Source organism: Sceloporus occidentalis, unplaced genomic scaffold (genome assembly GCF_023333645.1).
Source record: "Sceloporus occidentalis isolate IW3139 unplaced genomic scaffold, rSceOcc1.0.p SCAF_148, whole genome shotgun sequence".
NCBI lineage: Eukaryota > Metazoa > Chordata > Lepidosauria > Squamata > Phrynosomatidae > Sceloporus > Sceloporus occidentalis.
This window is the reverse complement of record NW_028317128.1, coordinates 505,001-528,689: the sequence shown is the minus strand read 5'-3', so window position 1 is coordinate 528,689 and position 23,689 is coordinate 505,001.

Genomic DNA, 23,689 nt, shown 5'->3' with positions numbered 1-23,689 from the left:
CACAGGAGTGATGGGAGTGATAAAGGGCCATTGGAACACAGGCGTGATGGGAGTGATAAAGGGCCATTGGAACACAGGAGTGATGGGAGTGATAAAGGGCCATTGGAACACAGGAGTGATGGGAGTGATAAAGGGCCATTGGGACACAGGAGTGATGGGAGTGATAAAAGGCCATTGGAACACAGGAGTGATGGGAGTGATAAAGGGCCATTGGAACACAGGAGTGATGGGAGTGATAAAGGGCCATTGGAACACAGGAGTGATGGGAGTGATAAAGGGCCTCTGTACGACTATAAAGAGATTCTGTTAAAAATCAGACGTTTCCAGCTACAATAGTCATTTACAACATTAACCCCGTCTGCGCTGGATTTCTGACCCATTTCATGTTATTTTAATGGAGAAAATCTGCTTTTCTTTCAAAAACTAGGACATTTCCAACTGGCCCCAAACTTTTGAATGGTAATCTATAAACATTCAGCCTGGGAAACCTGTGCTAGCTGAGAGAAATAACGAAAGTAAAATTCTAAGTGGAATTAATAAGAAAATGACTAAATATTGCGATGGTACCATTTTTCAAAACCAAAACGTATTATAGTTCGTTTTTTTTTTATTGGTAGGCATTAAGACAACACAAATTGCAGAAATTCTGATTATTATGGATCTATGGTGCGTCCACTGAGAATAAACGAGGACTTATTATTCATTATATTGTTATTTTTTTGTGTAAAATTAATGTTTTTATAATATCATAGTAACAATGTAACTGATGAAGGGAGCATGTCGCTCAATCAATCACAAATACACAAATTCACTCAAAAACGGGTAAAATCTATTTCTAATTCAGGTTCTATGTCTGTTTCTATTACTAACCCCGCCGGTATATGCTTACGGTGGGCAGCAGGGTAGTCCTATTGAAAGTGAAGCTTCATTCTGGAGAGCCTGGTGAAGTGAATAAAAATTTAAATAAAACAGGGTTTTAGGAAAGGGTGTTTTTGAGTGTAAACAGATGGTTTGAACATGTTCCTCTCTGAAAAGCCGCTTGTACACGACGCTCATAAATACAGCGAGGCTTCCATAACGGCTGCATCTTACAAGAGGATTACAAGCCGTCCATCAGAGGCCGCCATCAGAGTTCATCAGTGGCCGCCATTACTGACGCATGCAACCCGGTCACCAGGCTCAGCTGACGGGCGCAGGACATGGCAGACGTACTTTTACCTTTATTTTATTTAAATCTCATCCTTAACATATCATGGAAATCTTTTCTTGTTTTTTCTCTTTTGTTGTTGAGACGACACTGACATACGCATGGACCTCAACCTGGCAGACTACATATTAAATCTGGTTCTAAGTTCAATGTTAAACCTAAACCCAGCCTAACCAATTCCAGCCTTACCGGACCCAGCCTAACCAATTCCAGCCTTACTGGACCCAGCCTAACCAATTCCAGCCCTACCGGACCCAGCCTAACCAATTCCAGCCCTACCAGACCCAGCCTAACCAATTCCAGCCTTACCGGACCCAGCCTAACCAATTCCAGCCTTACCGGACCCAGCCTAACCAATTCCAGCCTTACCGGACCCAGCCTAACCAAGTCCAGCCTTACCGGACCCAGCCTAACCAATTCCAGCCCTACCAGACCCAGCCTAACCAATTCCAGCCTTACTGGACCCAGCCTAACCAATTCCAGCCTTACCAGCTCTGTGTCTGGATCCAAAACACACGGCTCTACCAAAGGCCAAATTTTAAAAAAAATATCAGGATTTATGGCGTGGCTATGACATCATTGCTGACTTCAGAGGGCACATTTGAACCTTCATTCATAGGTCATGGGATTTTTTTTTTTAAATCTTCTGCGCTGAACTGACTACAGAGGATGAAGCCGGAGCCAAACCACCCACCTTTTTATGATAAAAAGCCAAAATCCCACAATTTGATGCGATTGGGGAATCCAGTGTTCCCACTCCTATAAGTGGGAGCGCTGGATAAGCTCCATAATGTAATTATTTGCATGTTGCAAATGAAACACTGAAGTAAAGCAAAACTACTGAAAACGGGGGCTGCTGTTAACCCCTTCAGTGCCAAAAGATCAAAGTGATGCCACTATTTCCACTCCGTTTAATAAAAGTATAATTATAACAAACAATGGTTATTATTTCCCTATATATATATATATATATATATATATATATATTTATATACATATATATATGGCATGGTCGCCCGACTTTCCGCCCCATCTGATAAGACATCTAATTCCCTGCATAACTTGCCCAAAAGCGCTTCATTTGCCCGTTTCTTTCTTTTATTCAGGAAAACATTTCCCTCTGCAGGAATAGTCTTTCCAATATCTCTTAAAGTATATAAATATCAGTATAAAAATATTTTCAGGCCGTCCATACCTTTGCTGCGTCCCTGTAAAGTGTTATTATAGGAAACACTATGCAGTCATCCTAAACATGATGTCATACACTTGTCCATTACACAATCTCTTTAAACTGAACCCGCTGTTAGATGTCGTATGACCTAGGTTATGCTATTTTGCTAGTTAAGGTACAGATCAAAAGCTATGGCTGACCTATGTTTCACGGTCAGCCGTTCTGGAAGACCGCTTGGCTGAGGGTGTGGGATTTGCACGCCGTATAAATCACAGCCGCGCACCAGTATGATCCGAATCCCGCTTTGTGTGCCGGAGCCGGAGATTTATGGTGCTTGTCAATCCTCACTTGTGGGCAATTAAAAATTCAGGCCATAAATTGAGCTTACATTTTTAATGAGCATAAAAATGGGAAGGATTCATTACTAATTGTCATTTCGCCGAAAGAGTCGTCGTTACTAACAAACAGAACAACATCTCAGGGCAATCGCTTTACAGCCTCGGAGAGGCGCGAACGTACAATGAAAAAGCCGAAGACAGAAAGAGGAATCATAACGGGGAAACTCCTCTGGGCTCACTTTAATCAAGAAAAATTCCCAACAGCGGGCTGCGTACGCCGGCAATTTGGGAAAACGGACACGATTCCCTTTGCTGGAGGCTAATGGTTATAAGGGGCCGCCACAGCCCTCTGGCACCAAAATCCCGCTTTGGAGCTCACGTGGCGTTTACGGCCCAGGTCCAGTAACTCTCCCCACCCTCCACTATCCCATGTTTCCTACATCCTCCCCCAGCCGAGCCATGTTACATAATGGATGAATGAAGAAAAGGTACCAGGGCTTCTTTCCACGGTCTCGATGGACCCAGTCTTCTTCATTTTGGGTCAGGGAGTGGAAAGAAATGCAGGTGTGGATAGAAAGGTGTGAGGGTGCTCAGTGGTCTTGCCGGCTGCCATCACCAAGTGCATGAATGTGTCCCCCCCCACCACCACCACCACCACTAGTGACGGCAGCCCCGATGGACCTGACTCTGAACTTCGTTGGTAAACAGTTGGGGAAGGGAACTTTAGGCGTTAATAGAATATCCAACCCTGAAACGAATAAGAAGCTTTCCGGATACATTGTTTCTTCCAGAGACCATAAGAAGCTGAAAGGATTGCCCACTCTACCCCTAGACATCATCAACGGTGTCTATTCACTAACAGCGTCACTTTACATTATTAACGGTCAATCTTAACGAGCTTCTGCTGCAGGAAGCGCTTCCCAGGCCCTGTACAATGTATAGTTAAATAAGAAGGTTTCTAAGTCTCCTCGCCTGTTGAATTATACATTATGCAGGGCCGTCACAGTCCTGCTTTCTGGAGGAACCTTCCAGTGCTGGCCCTTCGTAATGAATAGTAAGTAAAAGAGAAGAAACTACAACTCTCACGCCAACTCTCCTTTTAGTGAATAAACCCCGTTGGGGGCTTTGGGATCGCAAGCGAACACCTCTAAGGAGGACTCGTCAGGCCAGGTCCGCACGCTGCTGATTGGCTCATTCCAACCTTTGTACCTCTTTAATGTGGCATCCGAAAAGACATGTCCCATTGGACGCTGACAGTGGGACCGGTGTTCATTTCATTTTGTAATTTTTTGGTAATTAACGGGTTTTGTAATTTTTGAAAAAAAATCTGCGTTTTTGTGCACGTGAATTAAAACGTACGCTGCTTCTTAATAACGAAGATAGCTCCCGATAATTGGACGACAACAAATAAAAGCCGCACTCATTTGTAAACCGTCTCGGAGAAAAGGAACGTCTGATGTAATCGCGGGCGAGTTCTGAAATTGTCATTTGTGAAAAAACTGAAATATCGTTGGAAGCCGAAACATACGCGAGGCGCCCTATTTGTAATCAGAGCGTTCATTTCTCCTCATTACGATCTCATGAGCACATTAAGATGTTATTACCATTAATTACTTCTAGCGTCGAGGCATGAGAAGTGACAGACATGCGTGCTTATGCCGGAGCGCTGATGGAGAATACCTCCGTTATTATATCCTTGCGGTTTTTTTTGCTTATAAAACAAGTGAAAATATTTGCCGGGAACACAAATTAGCTCGTCTCGCGCTCCGAAAACAATAAACGGGTTTTACATGCGGATGTGAGGTTTGAGCATCGCGACCCGATCTTCAACAGAACTGCGGGTCAGAGCTAGATTTATTGTGGTCCATAGTCCAAAAGTAAGATGTAGCATGAAGAAAATGACTCATCATGCCAGTGGGAAATAATAGAATGGCTCAGTCTTCATAACCCAGCGGGACTCTCTGACTAATGAAAGCCTATAGAGGAACGGAGTTCATTAGCATTGCCATAAAGCGTCAGCTCAGTGCGGTGTTTGAGCCGGGAAAGTCACCAAAAATATCACATGACTGAAAGCACCGGCGGCTCCAGGTCTGCAGATAAAGGGAGTTTATTGGGGAAAGATGAGATAAAACCAGGTTTCTGTCACCGACTGACGTTACTGTATACAGTGCTGGGGGTTATTACTGTATACAGTGCTGGGGGGGTTATATTACTGTATACAGTGCTGGGGGGTTTATATTACTGTATACAGCGCTGGGGGTTATATTACTGTATACAGCGCTGGGGGTTATATTATTGTATACAGCGCTGGGGGTTATATTACTGTATACAGTACTGGGGGTTATATTACTGTATACAGTGCTGGGGGTTTATATTACTGTATACAGCGCTGGGGGGTTATATTACTGTATACAGCGCTGGGGGGTTATATTACTGTATACAGCGCTGGGGATTATATTACTGTATACAGTGCTGGGGGGTTATATTACTGTATACAGCGCTGGGGGTTATATTACTGTATACAGCGCTGGGGGGTTATATTACTGTATACAGTGCTGGGGTTATATTACTGTATACAGCGCTGGGGGTTATATTACTGTATACAGCGCTGGGGGTTATATTACTGTATACAGCGCTGGGGGGTTATATTACTGTATACAGCGCTGGGGGTTATATTACTGTATACAGCGCTGGGGGTTATATTACTGTATACAGTGCTGGGGTTATATTACTGTATACAGCGCTGGGGGTTATATTACTGTATACAGCGCTGGGGGGTTATATTACTGTATACAGCACTGGGGGGTTATATTACTGTATACAGAGGTGGGGGTTATGCTGAAGGAGGAGAATATTTTTTTCCCTTTACCACTTGGTTGCACATATCCAGACTTAATGTTATTGATGATTGATTGATTGATGATTGATTGATGATTGATTGATGATTGATGATTGATATGTGGCTATTTATCTAGCCCTGGTTAACTTGCACAAAATCCAAAAAGCACGGAGGGTTAATCGCCCCTCTCCTTCATCCACTGCAGCTCTCTTTGCCCCACCGCAGGTTGGTGAAACATTTCATTATTAGCAGCCTTTTCGAAGTAACGCCGCTAAAGTTTGTTTGGCGCCTGCTGAGTATATAACGGCCGCCGTGAGCCCCCCAGCGCAGCACTACGAGGGGTTACTGACTCCCAGGCGCTGGAACCCAAACTCATCATCACAATAACTGCGAATGCAGAACCGACAGAAATAAAAGGTAATAAAACAAAATGAAAAACAGGTGAGGAGGGTCTCGCTGGGACGTTTCCGCTAAATGTTCGACGTCTATTAAAATCTTGATTAGACGTTCAGCGATCTCGGAGTTCATAACGACGAATCCCCTGAACGCCGGCTGATTGTCGTTCGCACCTCGCTGCTAATTAATATTACCGGGAATAAAGTGCCACCGGCGGGGGCAAAAGTCACTAACCGGGAAACCGCTGCACATGTAAGAAGCCTGCGCATGAAACACGGAGCCCCTTAAAGTGACGGCAATGCCCCATTCCATAGGTATTAATGAGCTGTTTGATTTAAAGATGCGCATCTTTCTATAAAATATATTTTATTTCCATGGCAACTGCTTCTTGACCCGTCAATCAGACAATTTCGCCGTTCAGAAGGAGTGACTCTGAGAAAGGTAGTAGATACCTGGAATAGGTTTCCAGTGGAAGTAGCGCTTCTGACAGTGTGGATCTGTTATGGACTGTGCCGGCGACTAGATGGGGGCCGAATGGGGCCGAGCCGCCACCAAGCTCTATGGTGGAGAGGGTATTATGTTTGGGGCGTATATTCTCTTTAAAAAAAGGCGGTGATATTTCTAAAGCTAGGAAAAAAACCCCAAAACAATCTCCGTAAATGGGTGAAAATGTTCCCAAAAGGTCTGGAGAGCAAACTACAAAAAATGCAAATATTAAAAAGAAAATGCGTTAACGGGTTTAATATTTCTAGGAGTATCAACAACGTGATTAATGATCACCTGGTGGGACAGCATTTGCAAATTGCATGCGCAGAATACATTTCGTTACGCCTCGGGATTGGAATGAGAGGGAGCCTTTTGTGACGCACCGTACATTTATATGGGAGCGCGTGTAGATATGACCTCGTAGACAAACGCAGACCGTATGGAAATACAGTTTTTAGTGATCTTCTTAGGGAGATTTTACTTCTATACTTCACATCTAGAAGCTGCCGGCAGATCGGCCCCATCCGGCCCCCGTCTAGTCTCCCGTTTCTCCTGCTGTAACGACTCAAACCTTAATCAGTCGCTGGTTTCGTCTTAGATTCAGGAGCCGTATGCCTGTCCCATGCATGTTTAATCCCCTCACTGTATTACCCTCTACCACTTCTGCTGGGAGGCCGTTCCACTTATCTACCACCCTCTCAGTAAAGTAAAACCGACAGAAGGGCCAGACACTGCCAGGGGGGTTTTAAATGAACTAACCCATTATTTTACTCGCTACTAGTCCATTTTCCTCAGACTCCTGAGCATGACATTAAGCCCCAGCCGATGAATGGGTTATATACATGAGCTGTTTGCCCCTCGGGGTAGTCTGGTATCGCTCGGGCTGGCTGGGTCCGGCTACCTGGCTGGGGAGGACATGGGGTTGTTGCAATGCTGAGTATTCAGGACCACGGAGAGCACCTGGCACGTGTGATGCTGTTTGCACCCAAGCGAAAGGCATGTACTTAGTCCTTATTACTGTCCGAGCGGCTACCGCAGGGGTTAAACACAAGAGCAAAATCACCCAAAAAACTCAAGAGACCCCTCTCCTTCCACCCAGTACGACCAGTAAGGAGACACGTTGGGATGGATCACTTACCAGCTGCTGTAGAACTTTAAATGCTCTAACAAAACATCGAATTCAGCGATATACATAAATAAGGAGACATTAGTCCTCCTCCTTCTTCTCATCTGCCCCGTGTTTGGGTCGGTGTGATTAGCTCACGCGGCTTTCAGCATTAAGGAGGACCTGGGAAGATGAATACTAAACAACCTCAAAAAGTCTCCGTACAAAACATACAGTAACTCCAGGATACAATGTATCCATCCGTCCATCCATCAGGTAGCGGCCATATCCCGATCCCACCAACCGTGCCTTCTGGGGCGAATAAGAGAACAATGGACAATACAATGGCGGTGACAACAGGCGCGTTATGATGTCATTTTATACATCTCAATAGGTAACAGTTCGTCATACAAGGCGTATCGATCACTAATTATCATCGAGTTAGATTTATACTGCCGATACCAGCTGGCCTCCCGTTCCGCCATTTCATAGGACGGGCGCTAATGATCCATAATTAATGAATTATACGCTAAATTTCATGATATATGTGAAAAACTATCCAAAAATGAGATGTTTTAATGCTTTGGTAGAAAAGTACTCAGGTGGTGCATTAGGTTTCTTTCTATAGCGCCAGCAGATTCCGTAGCGCTGTTACTGGGGGACAGAGACTATATTTAGCAAAGTAAATAAAAAATGTATCATAACGATAAGACACAATAAAACAGGCCGGGGCAGAAGTCAGAGAGCCCTGATCCTATAAGCTTACAATCTATTGGCGCTGGTAAATAGAAGCACCAAGTTAATGTTCGTTATTCCAGCTCCGTTAGGGGTCCGCGTCGGCTGACATTGAAGATACTTGTACTATTCTATTGGCCAAATACCTACCTGACCCCCCCAACAGTACCGAAACCTCACTCCACAGCACCCCCGCCCATCGTCGGGGTAACGTTTGTTGCCCAGGTGAGATATCAGTGATCTTTATAAAGAGACCACGAAGCCTCCTCCTACAAATACATGAGCGCCCAAGAGCACACAATCGTTTATAGGGAAATAATAAGAACGTATCCAGAACCAGCGATGTTTTGCGGATCTTTTATTTTATTTGTCCCAATAAAAGGTATCACCTTCAATTAAAGACTCCAAAACCTCATGACTTTTTATTGGTGGATAAGTGGAACAGCCTTCCAGCAGAAGTGGTAGAGGGTAAAAAGACGAGACCGATGGCTGATTACAATGTAACCCGATGGTTTGGGACGTAACTAGTATAATGGAAGGTTATTTTATGGAAGGTACGGACATGAATTGAATTGCACCGCGGTACTATAGCGGGAGCCCCGTTTGTATAGAACCCCGGTGGGCTACCTGAACGGAGCGCTTGGCGGCTGGAAGCTGGTGGGAGATCCGCGTCGTCCGCGTCCCGCAGCTATTACTGAGGTTTAGCGGTGCTAGCGAGCTGCCATCCAGGTTAACACCTCGCCGCGGCCGCGCAGGGATAATGTACGAGACGTGTTACCGCGTCTGTCACGCTAATCGACCTGATAGAAGAAGCAGGAACCTTTACAGATCGCTTAATAGAACGGCCTGGAAGATAACGCTTCCCACTCTCGCTTTTAAGGGGCATCTGGATACCTGGAGAACTAAGATAAGAATTCCCCTTCACGATGACTTGGAGCAGCGGCGGGATACGATCAGGTGATCCCCCCCGGGCAGCACTGTTGCGAAGGGCGGGGTCGAACGTAATTAAATATATATATATATATATATACAGATCCATAGGCAGACGCCCCAGGAAATCTGCATTTATTTGTATAATTCTGGTCAAAGTGCCGTTGGGCCTATGATGAGAACGCAGCCAGACCGTACAGCATTACAAGAAAGGAACTGTCGTGGAACCCGAGGTACTACTACTACACACACTGATATACAGCCACATAAAAGCCACAGTCACACCCCGACACCCCACATAACTCCATTCATTCATTCACGCGCACCGACCCCCATACACAGGGATCCGATCTCTGCTCCGGTGACCGCCGGCAGCCGGCTCCCCGACACAGTAAACTCTTCAGTCCACTTTTACCGACTGAGCCCGTCACATGCCCCAATTGTACAGCGCTACGGCATCTGATGGCGCTATATAAAACAATAAATAATAATAATAACGACAGAGCTCTGCCATCACTGATAATATGCCAGCAATGGAGCCCGTGTCTAAAATGTACCCACGGCAGGAGAGGGAAGCCATGCGCCGAGTGGCCCCCACATCACCCAGCACCGTGTCCCTTCTGTGCAGATAAGCAGCTAATGGGGACCCCCGGCCTCCTGGGACCCCTGTGGCCTTTTTTCTCCCACACTTATTTCACCCCTGGGTTGCTGCAAAGTCATTTCTAAAGAGCACATGACAGTAAATCACGGCGTTTGCATACATATTTTTAATATAGTTTTAATAAGTCAATATGTGAGCTGCAGCGCACAAATATATGTCTGGGCTGGCAAATATTTGTTAAAGAGCCGTACAGACAGCTTAAGGACAGACGGAAAGCCTGCGTACGATGCGGATCCCTACTCCGGGGACTCGTCCGATCCGATCTGCGTCCCTTGCAAAGAACCACGAGGCTCATCAAGCTCTTGGGATGATGGGAGTTGTAGTGCATCATCGACCAATGACAAGCTGGCCGTACTGGTTATGATGGGAAAGCTCTGTGGATGTCGGCACACGGCGGGGCCGGGGTTACGGTTCGTACGACGCGCCATTTATTCCGCAGACGCTTTACTCGGTGCAAATAACCATCCAGTTCAGTTTTAAGTGTAAACATTCAAACATCCAGACAAATAGATTTTTCATCTTTATTTAATTTTAAAACATTTATACAATAAGAACAAAATAAAAACAGAACAACGCCATGAGGAGAAGCAGAATACTTTCTTAAAGCACTCCCCAAAATTCTTATTTCAGGCATTTTTGAGCGCTTTTTGTTTGGACTCCGTTGCATTTTAAGGCCTGCGAGCGATTTAGGAAAGAAGTCTCATTTAAATGCTTCCCACGGAGAACAGGAAGTGCAAACAGGAAGTGTACTTAAGTACACTCCATGCTCTGTGGCATCCAATCAATCCCATTGGAGGAGCAGCAGCCAATGACATCATATACATTTAACGAGATAAGTCAGGCTGGAGCGGGCCTTTAAATATCTACACTGAAAATTCACTGTAAACGCCCCTAACTTATAGAAACACAACCCCAAGCTTTATTTATTAAACACGATATTCCAGATTCTGTTCTTTGGACATGCGAATACATCATGGAGAGGGTTTTAAGCATCTAGAGGAGGAGAAATGTTGGAACAATTTGCCAGAATCTAAAACTAGATGGTCAGAGGGTGAGATGGAATGCAATGAAGTTTTTTACTGAGAGGGTGGTAGATGAGTGGCTCAGCCTCCCAGCAGAGGTGGTAGAGGGTAATACAGTGAGGGTATTAAACATGCATGGGATAGACATACGGCTCCTGAATCTAAGACGAGACCAACGACTAAGGTTTGAGTCGTTACAGCAGGAGAAACGGGTGACTAGACGGGGGCCGGATGGGGCCGATCTGCCGGCAGGTTATATGTTTTTAAAGCGTTGTCGGTCTCTATGCTCAGCTTGAATCTTTCCTTAATTTGTTCTCTATATTTTATTCACATATAAATTTGTAAACTTAGAGGGGAAAACATCGTGAAACTTTTTTAAAGGCATTTTATGGAGGTTTTTTGCTAAAAATGAAAAGCTTTGGAATAGAAATCCAGAAACAAACGGAGCCGAATACGGTTCCACGCAAGGCAAATAATGATAAATAACGGCCTCGCGTCGCCTTCATATAGAATACAGTCACACCGTCATGGAAACTCTCAACCTAAGCGCGCAGGTCTGGGGTCTGGCGTCCCCGGGTAATAAATTCCACGCAGATTTATAGTCATTGATTAGGGCTGTTTTGCATGCAATTAATTCTAATGAAATTATAACTTGCATACGGATCGCACAAAAGAATAAAACCCGTTAAATCGCTGGTGTGCGGAGAAAACAACGATGCCGACCTGCACTAAACGGAGAAGAGGTGAACGCTATCTGTACAAGATCATGTATAGAACATGTGTACCTGAACACGCAAGAACATGTTTAGAACATGTGTGCCTGAACATGCAAGAACATGTATTGAACATGTGTGTCTGAACATGCAAGAACATGTATAGAACATGTGTGCCTTAACACGCAACATGTATAGAACATGTGTGCCTGAACACGCAAGAACATGTATAGAACATGTGTGCCTGAACACGCAAGAACATGTATAGAACATGTGTGCCTGAACATGCAAGAACATGTATAGAACATGTGTGCCTGAACATGCAAGAACATGTATAGAACATGTGTACATGCTGTCAGCCTCTGGATGTCTCTTCCCTGTTAAAGCTTTGTGTTTCTGTCACCCTTGGAGAACGTCATGCCGTTTCAATGTATTATTAATTATTATTATTAATAATAATTCTACTTGTGTTCTAAGTTTCAAAAGTTGACTTATTGGCATGAAACGCCCCAAAAAGCAGCAACATTCCTCTGGTTGCTGTAAGAGAATTTAAACACGAATTTGGCATATGGTTAACAGCCCCGTAGGGAAAGAATAGGACGGAGGGGCCCCACGAATGAAGTGCCGGACGAGGTACCCCGTTGAATGCCTAGTGTTAAGGGTTAAGGCATGACTAGGCAAAAATTTAGCACTTAAGGTAATTGCCCTCCCTGAGGGGTATATATTAAGGGGGGGGGGGTTTATGCTATAGGGTCAGCATTTTAAAAAATATTTTCCCGTCCATCCCTCCCTAATTTTCAGGATTTGCCGGGGGCTCAGGTTTTTTAAGCTGGTACGGTGCAGGAGTTAACCCTCTAGGTACGGTTACTTGTGGTGCACAGAGGTGTAAGTGCAGGACACTCCGGGGGCAGCTGGGTCATGTGACTGCCGCGCTGGGGATACAGGTGGACACGCCCACACCAGCCAGTTACTTCATGGTTATGATTGGTTATCATTGTTGTTGTGATTTTGAAGGTAAAATGTTTATATACTGGGCCAAAATATGTTTGGCTAATAAACGGTTATAAAGTTATCAATGATGTAAACATTTAATAAAGGTTGAGTGCCGCGGCGCTGTGTTATATGCGGTCCGCACCGCGGACAAATAAAATCCATAGTTTACGATTAATAAAGTTTTGAAATAAAGAATTGTCTCTTGTCTTATTTAGAAGGGGGGGGGGGGCCGGAAACTGGACGCTACTTCATTCATGAACCTAGATAAGTGGAACAGCCTCCCAGCAGAGGTGGTAGAGGGTGATACAGTGAGGGGATTAAACATGCATGGGACCAACGACTGATTAAGGTTTGACTCTTTACAGCCGGAAAAAAGGGGCGGACTAGACAGGGGCCGGATGGGGCCGTGAAACGTATGGAGTATCTACGTCGAAACGCTCCAGGCCACAAAATGTGTCAAACGCATCGCTTGCGCTGTATTATTCTATTACGGTTTGAAAGGAATGTTTAGATCTCTGTGTTTGAACACCGCGGTCGTTCTGTGAACTCCTGCTGTCTCCGCACTTCAAATTTATTCATCAAAATATTGCAACCGGCTACATAAAAAGCGCATCCTTTTGAGTTTGTTAGGTAATGGAACGCGCGGCCGCATGGTTTCCACGTGAAGCCGGCGTTTTCTAACGCATTCCGCTACAAATTATATTAATTGGGTAACAAATAACATCCAGAGCCGAGTCGGTCGGATTATTCCCGCACAGTCTATGGGGAGGGTGCCAGGAGGGCATTGGGTTGCAGGGAAGGCTTCCTATGATCCGATGGAATGTCCCGGCCAATCAAAATGTGATATCCTGCCCGCGGATCAGGACCCGGTTCTCAGAAAAGGCTTTCCCGATATGAAGTCCGACCAGATAACTTCTACGCTGTCATTTTTCTACCAGGTGTCTGTAATCCATATTCCTTTCGTCAATGTCCCATTCATATGTCCCTGACATGGCAACGTCATCACCAAGTTCCCTGAAGTCTACTCTTTTAACAAAAAAAGTTAGTGTGACCCAGCCTCCCGCTCATACACAGATACTAAGAAACCGCGCTACCGCAGCGAATCCCAAGATTCTATCAACGACAAAGGCGATCAGCATCCATGGGATTGTACTGGATGCTTCTGGGGCCACAATGACCCAACATCTCAAGATGTTATGGCGGACCTTTGTAAAGCCAGACTTCATTCTTCTTGAGCTCACCATTCCCAGTTTGGTTTCAAGTCTACCAATCATTAAAATCATGCCCCTCGACTACAAGGAACAGGAACCATATTCTTCATCGACGGAGGTGATGCCAAATATGAGAGCCATCAATAAGACAAACGGATGCTTACATTTGACCAAAAAATGAAAAAAACATACGTTATTTCACGTCCATGCAAATATGTTGAATGGTAAATTACTCCATCAACATCAAATAAGGTAGGAAGGCAACAAAGGTCGTCCTTCCATCCCACCGCAAAGTTATTCCGTGATCTTTTATGGAACCCGAGGTCTACTTCTGCTTATTCCACCAAAAAAAACACATTTCACTTTGATTTCTGGCAAAAAAAAGTTTTCTTTCGTTCCTGTGACCGTTATAAACATTTCAGCGAATGGTTCTGTAAACTGTATCTAGATGTTTCCCGACACGTGACGGCCACACAAGGGACTCCTCTTCAGCAGATGGATCTGTGAATATTTTGTAACGTGTTGAGTGAAGGTTCCAGTTTATCTCTAAGAGTTCATAAAATGTAATGCATAAAGAATTACGTAGCTGCCTAAAGTACGATCTCTGGCATGAAATAACGTAGGTGACGCATTCCTCTGTGTTTATGTCACGTAACAGTCTGCGCTGGGAGAAGAAACAAGGAAATCAGGAGATCTCCCTCCCTCAGATCCCAAACGTACAGGTCCTGGCGCTTCAGAGCCGATCCAGTCCGATTGATACAACGTTTCCAACCATTGGGATCCAGCAACAGGTCCATCAAACAACACGTTACATGATCGATACTCATCTACGTTAGACCGTGGAAGAACCTCGGACGGAACAATTGAAATCTAATTATTAGGAAGGTGAACATTAACACTAATATCCTTCCCTGACATCCATAATAAGAGAAGTGGAAGAACATTCTAGACAACGGTCGACGGAAGAGACCTGCCCGCTTTTTCTTGTTCCCGGTTCTAAGTATTGTGGCAGGCGAAACTTTGTTACCGCTGGCCACGAGAAAGTTAATGAATCGTGAGAAGCCTGTATTACTTTTACAAATCCCGTCCCTATCCTCAAAATTCTTTAATTGCTTAAACTGCCCCATTCCTAGCTTTTCCAAAATTCACAATGTCATCTGGCCAAGGTCGATTCCTGGAGGTAAATCCGACCACCGCCTTCAACTATTCAACCTTTATTAATTGTAAGCATGGGAAGCCAAGTATGATAACGTACGGAAAAGTGTTACATCTAATACCCTCCTCCACCACTCATCTGATCCCTGCAATAGTTCTAAAATAAGTAAAAAACCCGACATAAAAAAAACAACAAAAATTTAAAAAGAAAACAAAAAACAAGATTTCTCCTTAGGCACTGGAAAGAAAAAAAAAAAAAAGGGTTACGTTCAGAAGAATCTTAACTACTTTCCCATTAGGTAGATCGCAAATGAGGTCATCGTTAAAATTGTGACAGGAGTATTTTTTTTTAAGTGAAAAGTGGATTTAAAGATTTTTGGTCGTGAAATTTGTCATTTGCCTTGTTTTTGTTTTTCTGGTTCTCTCATAAACCGAGTATAATATTTAATTTAAATCTGATTGTATCTGTTCCTGCCGCAGCTGAACTAGATTTGTTTTTTGATTAATATAATAAAACTTGCTAAGATCATGGATAATGTAAAGCTTTAGAAGCCACTTGAGGTCTACAAAGCCAAGCAGCACACGCAATTAGATGTTTATAATAACTATATATAACTTTAAATAAGTTATGCAGCTTGGAACCGAAGCATGGGAGCGATGATTAGGATAACGCGCGGAAACTCAAACACAGATCATTTTAAAGATACTGCCCTCGGGGTTAGCCGGGTCCACGACATCGAGGGTTTGTAGGGCTCCGTGTGTCCTTAAGAACCGGCTTGGAGCCTCTGCTGAGAACTGGTATTAGATGTCATATCTCATACCACGTAGATGAGAAAGGTAAATAGCAAATGCCCGATGGGCCCCTGGCCGACAGAAGCACATACTGCCGCGTGGCAGATCAGTGGGCAGCCGACGGCTGGTTATACCCGGCTACATGAGCATAAAAAGGAAGCCTATCCTGCCTTCAACTACACTTACCACGCGGCCACTGAGTGCCAGGGCCACCACGTCATCGCCATGCCGAGCAGCGGGACTGGGGCCTTCCTTAACGTGGGCCCTGGGGCAGAAGCCCTGGTAACTCCTGCCTAAGGGCAAACTTGGTGGTGAATAGAGGTAGTTCCCTACATACTGGTAAAGCATAACGGTATGTATAGAAGGAAAAGTATTTAAGATTCCAGAATGAGGAATGTAAATTTGCGCTACTCCTACTGGATCCATTCCATCCTCGGCAAATTTACCGAAATCATTGCTTTTGAAGGTGATTCGAGAGGCTGCACCTTTTGGGTCGCGGAGAGGGAAAGCGTTAACAAACGCGGCAAATCCTGCTGCGAGGGATGATGCCTGTGAAGGATTAGGTGATAATGTGACTTGACATCCATATGCAAAGTCGGAGCGAAAACAACTCATTTTGAAGAGGAAATGTCACATACGAGATAAAACCATAATTGAATGCTGCACCCGAAACCATCTATCACTTGTATTTTTATTATTTTTATTTAATGTCCCATTTTTTTAAGTTATTCAGATTCCAGCTCTGGTATTACTACCAGAAGAAAATGTTATGCAAATACCCCCCACTTCCCATGATCCCTTAGTGCAGACTGTATCGGAATCCTCCTGTCAGCCCAAGCAGGAAGTTGGAAGCCGTTTCCTGTTCCCTCCGTCATCCCGAACAGGAAGTTGTAAGCCGCTTCCTGTTCTCTCCCCGCGTTGTTTTAGCGGACGGCGCATGAGCCTCTAGCGCTAGAGATTGTTTCCAGCCGCGCAGGTCCCTCCGTAACGCAATTATCGCATTTAAGAGTGTGGGGGGGATTTAAAGATGGAAGCCCCATATACAGCTCAACAGAAATTGTTTCACTGGTGTCCCTTTTTAGTGAAGCAAGTGCTCCCCGTGGAAGGCACCAGGATCAGGTAGGCTTCCAATGCCACGGAACCATCTTCTTAATTGAACACGACTCTGACCCCTCTGTGCCACGCTTGCATTCTGAGCAGTCTAATGTGACATCAGAACATGTGACGGTCACCAGAATCAGGAATCCGCACACACACCACAGGGACTCGGGTGCTTAGCTGTGCCAGGAAGGGCCAGCTCCCCAGTAAATCAAAACTTTATCAAGTTCAACTTGATAAAGACCTCATGAGGTCGAAACGTTGTTGTCCTTCTCCTTCAATAAACCTGCCTGAGTGGAACCCTTGAGTGCCTGGAGCCTTTTTTCTATTTTGATCAGAACATGTGACAGCAGCGCATGCGGAGGGCTCTAAAAGATTTATCATAAAGGAACGGAACAGGTACGGCTGGTTCCTTTAATACATAACGAGAAAACATAACATGAAGAAAAAAAAAAACCTTGCAGAATGCGATGAATAAAAGGTGTAAGAATTGGGACCTCCGATAATCTGGAACGTCACTCAAACATCAGAGGAGAACGATCGCGGCTTTCCCAAAATGAGCAAAACGATAATAATAATTGAATTTCTGATTCTAAGAAATAAACTCATTTTTTCGACATACAAGGTAAATTGCCCGGTCTGTGTTGGCGTGGTTCCGGTGGGGTAATGACATATATGTAGAGTGGTTGGCTGCACATGGGTTTAACGTTTTTACCACCTGCAGTAAAGAAGGTACTTTAGGTCTTCTCTGTGCTTCACATTCGTTACTCGGGTCTCGGTTGGCGTTGGGTTTGGCTGAACCTCCCGAGAAACCATAAAATAACTTAATTGATCTCACGACTAATTGGGTCGCACCAGTCCTACCAAAGCAAACAGCAAGTTTAGTGACAGCCCTTGAACCCTTTCTTCCTGGAAGCGAGCAGGCTTTTAACCCTTTGTTCAGTGACAGCGTAAGAACAACTAAGGAGTTGCCCTGAAGTTGAGTAAAGGCAGTTTCCAATGCGTAAGCTTGTCGCTAAAAGGTTGCCGGTGGAACCATGTCACAAGACGGTGCCAGGCTTGGCAGTATAGGATCTAAGTTATCTCTGCGACGGGGTATGTATTATAAACCCATGTTAGGTGTATAAGGTGGGGAGCAGTCAGCTTCACGTGGATCTGCATGGAGTTATTCCCCTCTTTGGTGTAGGCAGCCACCAGGAACCTGACCTGATGCCCAGGGTCTACCCGAGCGGGGAGTCGTTTTAATGAATGTTTAATGTACTCAAAGTCTCCTTTATCCTTCAATTTTTTTTTATGGGAAAGCGCGTGAACTTTGGTATCAAGTTTATAGTTCCGTGGGGGGGGGGCTTGTCATGGAAGAAGGTAAAAAGGCTGAAACATGGATGAACCATCATTTGATATACATTCTTAATACATATCCCATGATATCTAAAAAGGATATATAATATAAATATCTATTTATAATAAAAAAAAATAAAAAATGCTTAATAAGCAGCTGGGCCACTGAATGACAACAATGCAAATAAAAGCTTTTGTCTTACATTTCGATACAAATTCGCACGCGCTTCACGTTCTATTTTCTTTGTGTTTTTAATAAACAAGATCGTAACCTGCAGATATACCTTTGAGTTTCTATGAAAGAAACGCGCGGTGAGCCAGACAGCGTGATTTCTCCCAAAGTGTCTTTTATCGCCGCAGCTCCGGCTCGGAGGTTGTGGGGGTTGTTTTTTTTTCCTCCCTCGGGGCGCCAGCTGAGAGGAACAGCCCTTATTAAATGCGATACCTTGTTTGAGCGGCGCCTTATAAAGGATGCAGATTCGGGGGCGCCGATCCGGTAATTCCGTATGATGGCTATTGTGACGCTCACAGTGGGAAATTGCTTTGCCCGCAGTCGGTTTGGTCTTTGAATATTGCATTTCACTCAATGGAACCGGGTTTGAAAGTGTTTTGAACGGTAGAGACTAAATGACTCCAAAGGTGAGCGAGGATGAGAGACAGACTGGGGTTTAGGGGTTCGTTTAAATCCAAAATGATTGATTTACAGCTCTTTTAATTCCCTGCCCTCTTCCGTGGTACTGAGGATGGGGGGTGATATTAAAAGAGAAACAGCTATCAGGTGTCAATAAATCCTATCATTCGCGCAGCTTTAGAACGATCGCCCGCTCTTAGAAATAACCCAAAATCCAAATAATTAAAGAGGTAATCAAACTGTTATTATTTTCACAAACTGCAAAAGAGGCAAAGAGCAGTAAATCTACAGAAACTGGTTCCTGAATCTAAGACGAGGCGCAAGTAGGGCTCAAATGGCTCATATCTGCCGAAAATATACCGTATACATTTCTGAGCTTTTAAATAAAGGTTTTGTTATTATTTACTAAACGTCTCTAAGTTATCTATGTGTCTCCATTTTAGTTCCAGCAATGAAACAGTTAATGTTTGTTTTTCCTATATTGTCCTTTTTTCATATATATATATATATATATATTTTGTCTGGATCAGGCGGTGTTTTTTGATAAGACGCGCGTTCCCCTGTGCTCCGAAGGTGCGGTTACACGTAATTAGCAGCTCTGTCCGGACAAATGAATTTCGTGAATCCAGAACTGCTGAAAACGCGCGATTTTACCCATTTCTCGAATTTCACGAAAACACCCGCGAAACCTTGACACGGCGAATACACCCTCCGAACGCGGCCGAGGCTGTAATTAAACGTCGCTTTCTCATTAAATAAGTCCGTTCAGTAAGGTATTGTACGCGGTGCCGTTCCGCATCACTGTGATACAGGCTATCCCGGCGTATGGATCAAAGTCTCATTATTTGATGTGCAGCCCCTTTAAAAAAATGTAGCCTTTTTCCCATGCTCTGTTGAGTCATATATAGTGGATTTGTTACTTTCGATAAACTCTCCCTTTCGTAGCGCAATCAGTAAATAAACCCCTGTAATGGTGTTTACAGATTAAAATAAAATAAACGTATCAGGACCCTCCATCTTAACTCGTCTTCAGGATCTGCGGGATTATTCCTTCCCTTGCTGTTAAATTGCTGATTGGTTGTAAGGGGGAGGGGGGGAATAAGACAATAGTGAGAAACAGCTCTTGCTGACGATGGCCCTGGGAGCTGACAATCTAAAGAGAGTTAGCGTGAAGCCTGAGCTCGTTAGCGCTTGCGGTGCTTAATGGTTAGCGGAACGGCGGGCAGGATTCCGGCCATAGGGCTGACACAGGTGTGAAAATGCCTAGGATAATTTAAACATAATATACCGCATGGCAAGCCGTGTCCCTTTAAATAAATGATCAAGGAAGCTTTTACAGCGATAGAAATCCAACACGAGTTATTCTTTTTTTCCCCTCTTTTGTTCTGTTTATCAGTGAAATTAACAGACAGGTATTTATGCACAGAGGGTGATTTCTCTCTATTCCGAGATACAAGTCTATTCTTTACAGTCACATCCGATACGTTGTTTCTCTCAGCCTCCCTCACTTCTAGGTGGCTACAGATATCCTCAGGAAACAATTTTTTTTTAATTTCTTGTAATTGTATTATTGTTTGGGATAACAACATTTTTTGGAAAAGCTTTCAATAAAAAAACATTTGAAAGTTAAAAAAAAAATGGGTCTTATGTGGAAATGGAAGGACGGCTGGGCAAACTATGGAGGACACTGCACCATGCAGACGTTCAGGAACGACTAATAACGAAGCTTTCGGCCCAAAACATACAATTACGGCAATCAGCCCAGACCTTAACCCTGCCAAGGGCACATTTTTCAAAAGTATTATATATATGAAATCTGACGCCCCCTGTGGTAATATCTGGAACTGCAAACAGAAAAAAATATTTGTCTCAAATAGTTTAAGCCAATTTAGCTGAAATTGAAGACTTTTCTCCATCAATATATTGAGAAAAAAATATTCTTGTTTTTTCTAACCTTAAATAACTTCACTTAATTCTCACCCTAATCCCATAATCCTTGCTCTACTTCTATAATCTGTGTGCAATTTATGTTTCAGCATCTAGTGCCTCTCTTTGCCTAATTTACTTTACTGGAAATATCTTGTTTCAAACCAACCTGTCACCCAAAATAAAACCAACCTACCTACTATGATGTTTCACACTAGGCTGTGGGGATTTTGGGCACTCAAATGAACTTCCTATTTCCTGTTTTTCTGCACCAACTAAAAAGCGAGGGGTCAAGAACATGCCGGGGTACAAGATTTTCTCAGCACGAGATAGTAAACATCCAGTAAAGTCTACGGCGCGGAATGCACTCATGTCCATACCTGGGAACCTCCTAATGTAGGCTACCAGCGCTCTCCCTCTTCTAGGGTAGCCATGTTTGAGGCAGGACTAGCCCCGGCCGGCCTTAAGGGGGATGGAAGTAAGAGGGCAAACATCTCTGCCCTGGCCGGAGTAATAGGAAAGTGACCAGGAGACTCAGGGATGCTTCACTCAGAGACTCCCGGAGTTCCCAGGTATTAGACTGCAAAAGTATTAGAACGCCCTACCGATTCATTTTCCTGCTGTAACGACTCAAACCTTAATCAGTCGTTGGTCTCGTCTTAGACTCAGGAGCCGGATGTCTATCCCACGCATGTTTAATACCCTCGCTGTATTACCCTCTACCACTTCTGCTGGGAGGCTGTGCCACTCATGTAGGATCCCTTTGCCTATCCCATGTTTTTTTTAGTCCATCCATGAAAACCGTTAATCTGAACATATTCCTATTTTACACACTAACCTTCAGCTCTGTTTAAAGAGACTCTACCCGCTAAATGATATTCTCGGTCCCTCCCGTACCAGCTGCTCCAGTCCATGCGCTGAATCTTCATGCGGAGCTGGTTTCTGGATGTACTAATGCGTGCTAACAATGAAAATGACATCACGGGCTAGCCTTGGGGCTTATTATTGTTATAATGCCATCATTATCCCCCCTTTACTTAAAATAGACTGCTAGGTTATTGATGGAATGTGAGCTTATGGGCCTACTCTCCGTAACGGCAAATATCTAATCCTTACACAATCTACATTAAGATATAAATATCACGAGAGCTCCTCATGGGTTCTTGACATACATAGCTGGCGTGGTGGCGCATGGTGAAAGCCACCCACCACATTCCTATAGGTAACGAAATCATCTATGTGATACTGTATCACATTTTACATAGGGGGGGGGAAACATGTTGTAATAGATAAGAATTGTCTATTTTTAAAATTACTAATAAATAAATGAAATATTTTTAACACTTAAATCGAAGCACCAGATACCGGTCGTGGCATCAACAATACCAACCTGTAAAATGACCCGCGAGCGTAACTATAAAATGACTATAAACGACTAGAATCAGAGAATTTCCCCTTTTGATTAATCTTTAGGGCATATCGATCGACGCAGAATTTTCTTTTTAATTCTAGAATTTAACTTGTATTTAAGTAGAAATATAGAATATGCCGGCAGGTTAGCGCCATCCAGCCCATCTAGTCTTTAAAGACTTAAAGCTTATTCAGTCTCGTCTTTGATTCAGAAGCCGTATGCCTATCCCATGCGTGTGTAAATTCCCTAACTGTATTACCCTCTACCAATTCTGCTGGGAGGCTGTTCCACTTATCCACCACCCTCTCTGTAAAAAAAACAAAACAAGTAGAATGTAGGCATCAATCCAGCTACCTCTCACATGGAAAGCAGGGGCGCCATTTAATTGAAGATGCTTCTGATCCTTTAAAGGGGAATCAGTGCCCATTGGAAACAATATAGAGATTGTGGCTCCTTGCCGTCCCCAAAATCAGCTGCCGTCGTTAAATGCTTGAGGTGGGCATCGGGGACCACCAAGTTCCATGCAAACATTCACACAGTCCTATAGTAGGTTGGGCTCCATTCACTAAAGTTACGAATTAAAGCCGCTGTTCCACTTAGACAAAACTTCAAGCTTCACACATTTTATTCTTTGTTCGGAAAAATAATCAAAGAATGTTTTGGGTGGTATTCTGTTTCTATGGCAACAACCTAACAGCGCCTGCTTTTGGGTCACGTGAAAATTAATCGTCCCCAGCAAACATTTCTAACCGAGGAAAAAATGTTGATAAAAAAAAAAAAAAAAGATTGAAATGATGAAATAAATATTTCAAGGAAGCGTCTGGGCATTCGGCACTAGAAATGATTTTTCTAACGCTGCTTTTAGTAAAGGAAAGTGTTAAATTCTGCAGATTGAGTGGAACAGAGGCTTTAATAAAATACAGAAAAACTAGGATTGTCATGCTTTTCTCCGGCTGATTCAGGGGCCGGCATATGACGCTGGGCCGAGGGGAGGTCTATGTGGCAATTTTAATGAATAGATCCACGCATTTGGGGATAATAGGAAGTCAATTAGGGATAAAAAGTACAAAAAGGTTGCGGTTCTTCAAAGGAAATAATGGGGGGAAATACAATATCCGCAAATAATACATCCTTAAATAGATTTGTAGATAAGCTGTATTTTTTTCACGAAGTTTGCAAGCGGCGCGGGTCACAGTATTAGGTTGGCCATTTTTCTTTCCTCTTCTGCTGAGAGTCAGCTCGGCGCATGCGTCTGTGCAGAAAGCGGCCCCTCCGGGCATCTCTGGCTCTCAGGTGAAGGGAAACCAGCACAACCTTCTTTTCTTGCAATCCCACATACAGAAAACATTATGCAGAGCAGAACGAAGCATTTACACCCCGACCAGATCCTTTCTGGGTTCCATTTATTCTAAGTAGGGGATGTTTGCCGAATAGTTGAGCTGGGCAAAAACGTTCATATATAACTTTCTGCCCCACGGAAGAAAAAAAAAATGCTTCCCATGTTCCACGAGGGTTACGACGTTGGCCGCAC